Raw genomic sequence first — 6137 nt, forward strand, 5'->3', positions numbered from 1 at the left:
AGTCGGGTACTTCTTGCTTTATCTCTTTAGTATTTTGATCCTAGTGCATGAGCTTTATGTTCAGATAGTTGCTGTATCTATCTTGACTCCACTCTTATTTTTCCTGCGTTTGATACTTCCACTCAATCTTTGAGCTACTCGTTTCTGTATCTATACAGTCTCTCGTTGCTATCGATGATATTTAGCAGATACTATATTACTAGGTATCAGATACCAGATACCAGATGCCAGACATTAGATATTAGGTATTGGTTATATATAGACACCTGATACCATGTTTATATGCTTTGATTGCTGTTTATTTACACACCTTACTGAGCATGCTGGCTTCATGTAGCATACCTGTTTCTGTTTATATATATATGATGACTGTTGCATTGTTCGCATCATGTCATTTCATGCATTGCCGACGATCCTGTCTCCCTTGTGGTTGAGGCGGTCGTTGGCCTGGGCCGCACACTCGGCCACTCATGGGTAGTGGTAGCTGGAGCGTGCCGCATGTCCTGTCGTGCCCCCACTCGCACACTCATGGGTAGTGATAGCTGGAGTCGCGGGCAGCAGGGACCCCCATCGCAGACGTAGCTATTCAGCTACTATGCACCTGTCCATCCGGTCACTCGAGAGTAGTGGCGGCCTTTGGATGGTACAGTTGTCATCGATCCGGCCTCTCGACCATACTGGGGTCATGGTGCAGAGAGGTGAGCGGGGTGACCATCCGTACATACGCTGTTGTTATTATATCTGTTGGTTGTTTACTTATGCTGTTGTTGCTTATCTATGTTGTTGTTACTAGCTTATCCTGTTGTTGTTTATTTATGTTGTTATGCTTACATAGGTTGAGATTCATACCTGTGATATGTGTTTACACCCTAACTTGCTTACTGTTGACATGTATATACCTCACACGATACCATGTAGTTATGAGCAGTACTGTAGCAGGACCTTGCTACACTTTACCTTTTACTACTAGCCTAGGATATGGTTTCAGGTATGAACACTTATTATGATATCACTGTAGTATCTGCTATTTCCATACGAGACTGTATACCTTTGCATCTCTAGTTTGATTTACTATACTCATGCACTATCTGTCTATTACCCGCTGAGTCTTTATACTCACCACCCCGTATATTGGTAATTTCACCAGGTAGCAGGTAAAGGATGTATGGAGTCGCCATGAGATCCTGTCCGCCAGTTCCACGTCACATTCGAGGACGATCTTACGATTTTGGTATTTCTTACGCTATTTGTATTTTGGGTTTTATACTTGTTTATGTATTTGAGTTCTCTTATATTTGGTTTGATATTATTGTGTCAAGCCGAGCCGGCTCGCAGTTAGTTGCTTTATGTTTTGTGGTCGTTATTTGTGATTTCCGCTGTGTTGATGTTAGTACAGCCGTGTGGGCTGATTAATATATTTATATAACTGCGTGGTTGTATTTATTTCTGTTCCAGCCGAGTGGGCTGATTATATAACTGCGTGGTTGTGTAGATATATTCCAGCTGTATGTGGCTGATGTATATTGTATGTATGTATGCCTCAGATTATCACCCGTACAGGGGAGATGCTGCCGAAATTTTTCGGTAAGGACACCTCTGGGGGGCGTGACAATTTATTGGTATCAGAGCGAGGTTTTATGAGGCCTATTTTCATTTGGTTTTTCGTGATTTGATTTCTCGATGTGACTTTTCGGGTTTTGGGACCAGGCAGCGACAGGATTCTCTAAGCTATAGGAGGTATGTTTGCATATCGTTATCTTACATTTCTGTTAGTGCATGCATAGCTGTTATGTCAGTTATGTTGTGTATTAGTATGCTTTTGTTAGTACATGTCCAGTTGTTGGTATCATACATCAAATGTGTTGGTCAATCACTGATCACGGTTGACCCTACTAGAGATCAAGGAATACAGTCTCATAGGACTTCTTTTACTATACCACTAGTGTTATTAATTTCTGCTATCACTAGTTTAGTAGTGGTTAGTATATGCTAAATATCATATTTCTTCAGTTTGTGGAGAACCAATTTACTCGTATTGCCTTGGTTCGTAGAGAACCAATTACTCTTATTGACTTGGGTAGTAGAGGATTGATTTATCCTAGTTGGTTTAGTTTGTAGAGGACCAGTTTACTCTTGTTGCGGTTAGTAGGGGATCGATCTACCTTGGTTAACTTGATCAGTAGAAGTTTGATCCGTTCTTGTCGGTGTAGATAGTGGAGTACTGAGTTAAATTTTATTAGTTCGGTAGTAAGAGACCGACTCACTCTATTTTACAATGATTTTGATCCTCGGGTTATGTGTGCTGGTTAGATAACCTAAAAGTTACATTTGAGTTCATGACTTGTACCGACGGAGAATTGACTGAGTTAGCTGCATACTATTGCTGGCTTGACTAGTCTGTAGATGATCGAGGTATCCTATCCTATGGAGACTTTGACCATGAACTGTATGTACCTGGTAGGATGACCTTGAGGGTACATTTGGATAGATGACCCCCACTAACGTGGAGAAGTGTGGAGCTAGTTGCTTAACACTTACAAGATACAACCGTTATAGGGTGTATGCATTGGTAAGTACATTCAGATAATAGAGTGCAGTTGGGAGCATGTTATGATGAATTTTGTTGTGAGATTACCCAGGACATGGAGAGGATACGATGCGTTGGGAAATCAGTGATTGGTTAACGAATTTGCTCCCTAGTTATTGATTTGTAGGACGGATTCTTTAGATCGAGTAGTAGGATTATATGGTAGAGAGATTATCGGACCTCAGGGTATATCTCTGAGTTTTGAACTGGATAGAGATTCATGATGCACATTACGATAGTGATAGAGTTTACAACAAACCAAGAGTATAAAGTTATGTTTTAGAACCGTTTTACATCTTTAGACAGATGAACAGACTGAGAGCTTAATGTGGATGTTAGAGGATTTTCTGATGCTAGGTGTTGTGGATTTTGGATGATTGATTTACTCACAGTTGACTAGACAGCAGTGTGAGAGTAGCGGAAGCAGGGTAAGCACATAACCCATAGAGTTATCTTTTACGGCTGGATATTTGTTCTTGATACTTGGATGTAGGGGTTTATGAGTATGTGGGTTGGTTGAAACTCTTTAGATGAGAATACCTAAGGTGAGCAGTAAATTTGGGGACAAAATTTTTATTAGTGGGGGAGAATGTAAAATACGGTACCCAAATAATAGTTAAATAATAAGGTTATTTGACAAATAATCTTATTGGATTTTTCAGGAATTTTTAGGAATTTTCTGGGATTTAATCGGAGCTCGTATGACGTATTTTAAGGGGATCAATTATTGGATTTAGAGAAAGCCTGTTTGGAATACGCTTTAGTGGGAGTTGATTGAGGAATTAAACTTAGGGTTTAATTAAATACCTAAGTTTATATTTTATTTATTTGTTTTCTTGTTGTTCTCCTTTTCTTCCGTTTCTCACCCAACCCAAGCCACGCCGCCCTGTCTTCTTCCCCATCTCGCCGATTCTCTTTCTCCCCTTCGCTTCCTCGCGCCACCCTCCGAAGCCCGCAACGGCGTCGGTGGATCGCCGGCCTCGCTCACCCCGCACCGGCAGAGCCTCCCTCTCCCCTCTCGCGCTGACCATTTTCCCTCTTTTGGCCGATCGACGTCGATTATCCACAGATCATTGGCGCACACTCGAGCACCGACCCGAGCCGAGTCCACCTCTTCGTCATCGGCGCATATCTGGCCATCGATTTCACAGACCTAGCCGCGGACATCCAACCCTCGTCGGGAGCCAAGCACTCGATCCCACCTTTCCGGCGGAGCCCTAGCCGTCATTGTGCCGCCGAAGATCCATTTCTCCACCTCCCTCTTTCTCTCGCATCCATAGCCGCCACTTGATCCTCTACCCGAGCCCTAGAGTCAAGCTGATTTCGTCAGGTTTTCCTTCGCAGCTTGAGATTGGCTCTGTCATCAAGGTAGGTTAAGGTACGGTGAGCACCTCTGTTTCCATTTTCTTTTGATCATTGGTTAAGACACTCATTCGATCTGTACATGGATTGTAGAACCGTTGTGTAGCTCTATCTCTGGTTCCAGCAACTATCTTGATGTCATTTTGGAGTATCTTTACCCAGCTCTGATAGTATCTGTGTGTGGGTGATCCATAGCTCAAGCCACAAGTTTCCAGCAGCAATGGTCCCAGCTGCAAATCTACAACAGAGCACATTGAATTAGGTAAGTTGTGGTTAGAATTGGATGTTTATTGAGTTGAAGCCATTCTATTAGTATTGTTTTGGTTAATTAGGATTTGATGATAATTGGTTCATTTGGTTAAGGGATAAAATAGTGAAATTATGGATTCATTGTTTAGTTGAATTTAATTATTGGATTATGGACTTGATTAGTTGATATGAGTATTTATGTTTGGAATTTAGTTATCTAAAGGATGATTGAAATAATTGAGACTTAATCAATATAAAATTTATTTGTATGGTATTGTGGAATGTTGGGATCTGATTATGGTTTGAGGTTGTTAATTTATACTTAGTTGGTTGGGATTGATTTGGTGATGTAGCATATTTGGAATTCGATGGAATGTTGAAGATGGAGATCGGATTTCATGGTATGTAGTGGTTTGGTTAGCATTGAACTATGTTTGTTTAAATTGGTTGAACTATGGAGTTATTAGGGTTATTGAATCTAATGTAGGTATGATTGATGGTGAAAGAGATTAGTCCATGTTATTGAGATAAAACAAGTAGAGTTGATTCATGATGTCCAATAGGTGATACAATGGATTAAATGATGGATTTATAGATTTTGATTATGATTGAGAAGATTAAAGGAATCATAGAGGTGTGTAATTGATGTTAATCATTTCGATTAGGGTTTCCCCTAATTAGTTTGGGTTTTAAGGTTTAGCTAGTTATTGCATATGTGGTTAGCTAAACTGTATTTTGTGTGATTTGCAGGGCATTAGTTTGAGACGAGCGTCTCAACAGGGGATTGTTTAGCTCGATCTACATTTAAGGCGGGTACTTCTTGCTTTATCTCTTTAGTATTTTGATCCTAGTGCATGAGCTTTATGTTCAGATAGTTGCTGTATCTATCTTGACTCCACTCTTATTTTTCCTGCGTTTGATACTTCCACTCAATCTTTGAGCTACTCGTTTCTGTATCTATACAGTCTCTCGTTGCTATCGATGATATTTAGCAGATACTATATTACTAGGTATCAGATACCAGATACCAGATGCCAGACATTAGATATTAGGTATTGGTTATATATAGACACCTGATACCATGTTTATATGCTTTGATTCATTGCTTATTTCCACACCTTATTACGTCTTGGCACGTAAGCATACCGTTTATATATATACGATGATTGCATTGTTCGCATCACGTTTTCACGTATCGCCGACGATCTGTCTCCCTCTGTGGGTGAGGCGGGTGCGGTAGTGGTCGCACGCCACACGTGGGTAGTGGCGGTGGGCGTCGCGTCTGTCGTGCCCCCCCACACTCATGGGTAGTGATAGTTGGAGTCCGCAGCAGGGACCCCCGTCGCAGACGTAGCTATTCAGCTACTATGCACCTGTCCATCCGGTCACTCGAGAGTAGTGGCGGCCTTTGGATGGTACAGTTGTCATCGATCCGGCCTCTCGACCATACTGGGATCATGGTGCAGAGAGGTGGACGGGGTGACCATCCGTACATACGCTGTTGTTATTATATCTGTTGGTTGTTTACTTATGTTGTTGTTGCTTATTTATGTTGTTGTTACTAGCTTATGCTGTTGTTGTTTATTTATGCTGTTATGCTTACATAGGTTGAGATTCATACCTGTGATATGTGTTTAGACCCTGACTTGCTTACTGTTGACATGTATATACCTCACACGATACCATGTAGTTATGAGCAGTACTGTAGCAGGACCTTGCTACACTTTACCTTTTACTACTAGCCTAGGATATGGTTTCAGGTATGGACACTTATTATGATATCACTGTAGTATCTGCTATCATCGATCCTAACATCTAGTTTGATTTACTATACTCATGCACTATCTGTCTATTACCCTTTGAGTCTTTATACTCACCACCCCGTATATTGGTAATTTCACCAGGTAGCAGGTAAAGGATGTATGGAGTCGCCTGGAGA

General features: G+C 41.2%; 1 long non-coding RNA gene across 2 annotated transcripts; it reads left to right on the forward strand.

Moving 5' to 3' along the window:
• Positions 1-3422: 3422 nt before the first annotated feature.
• On the forward strand, positions 3423-5006 carry LOC122039948. Of its 2 annotated transcripts, none has more exons than XR_006128449.1 (3): positions 3423-3965; positions 4043-4211; positions 4949-5006. It is a non-coding gene; the product is annotated as an uncharacterized LOC122039948 (long non-coding RNA). The 2 variants fall into 2 exon arrangements; XR_006128450.1 differs by having other exon boundaries at positions 3423-3955.
• The last annotated feature ends 1131 nt before the right edge of the window (positions 5007-6137 follow it).

Source organism: Zingiber officinale, chromosome 2A (genome assembly GCF_018446385.1).
Source record: "Zingiber officinale cultivar Zhangliang chromosome 2A, Zo_v1.1, whole genome shotgun sequence".
NCBI lineage: Eukaryota > Viridiplantae > Streptophyta > Magnoliopsida > Zingiberales > Zingiberaceae > Zingiber > Zingiber officinale.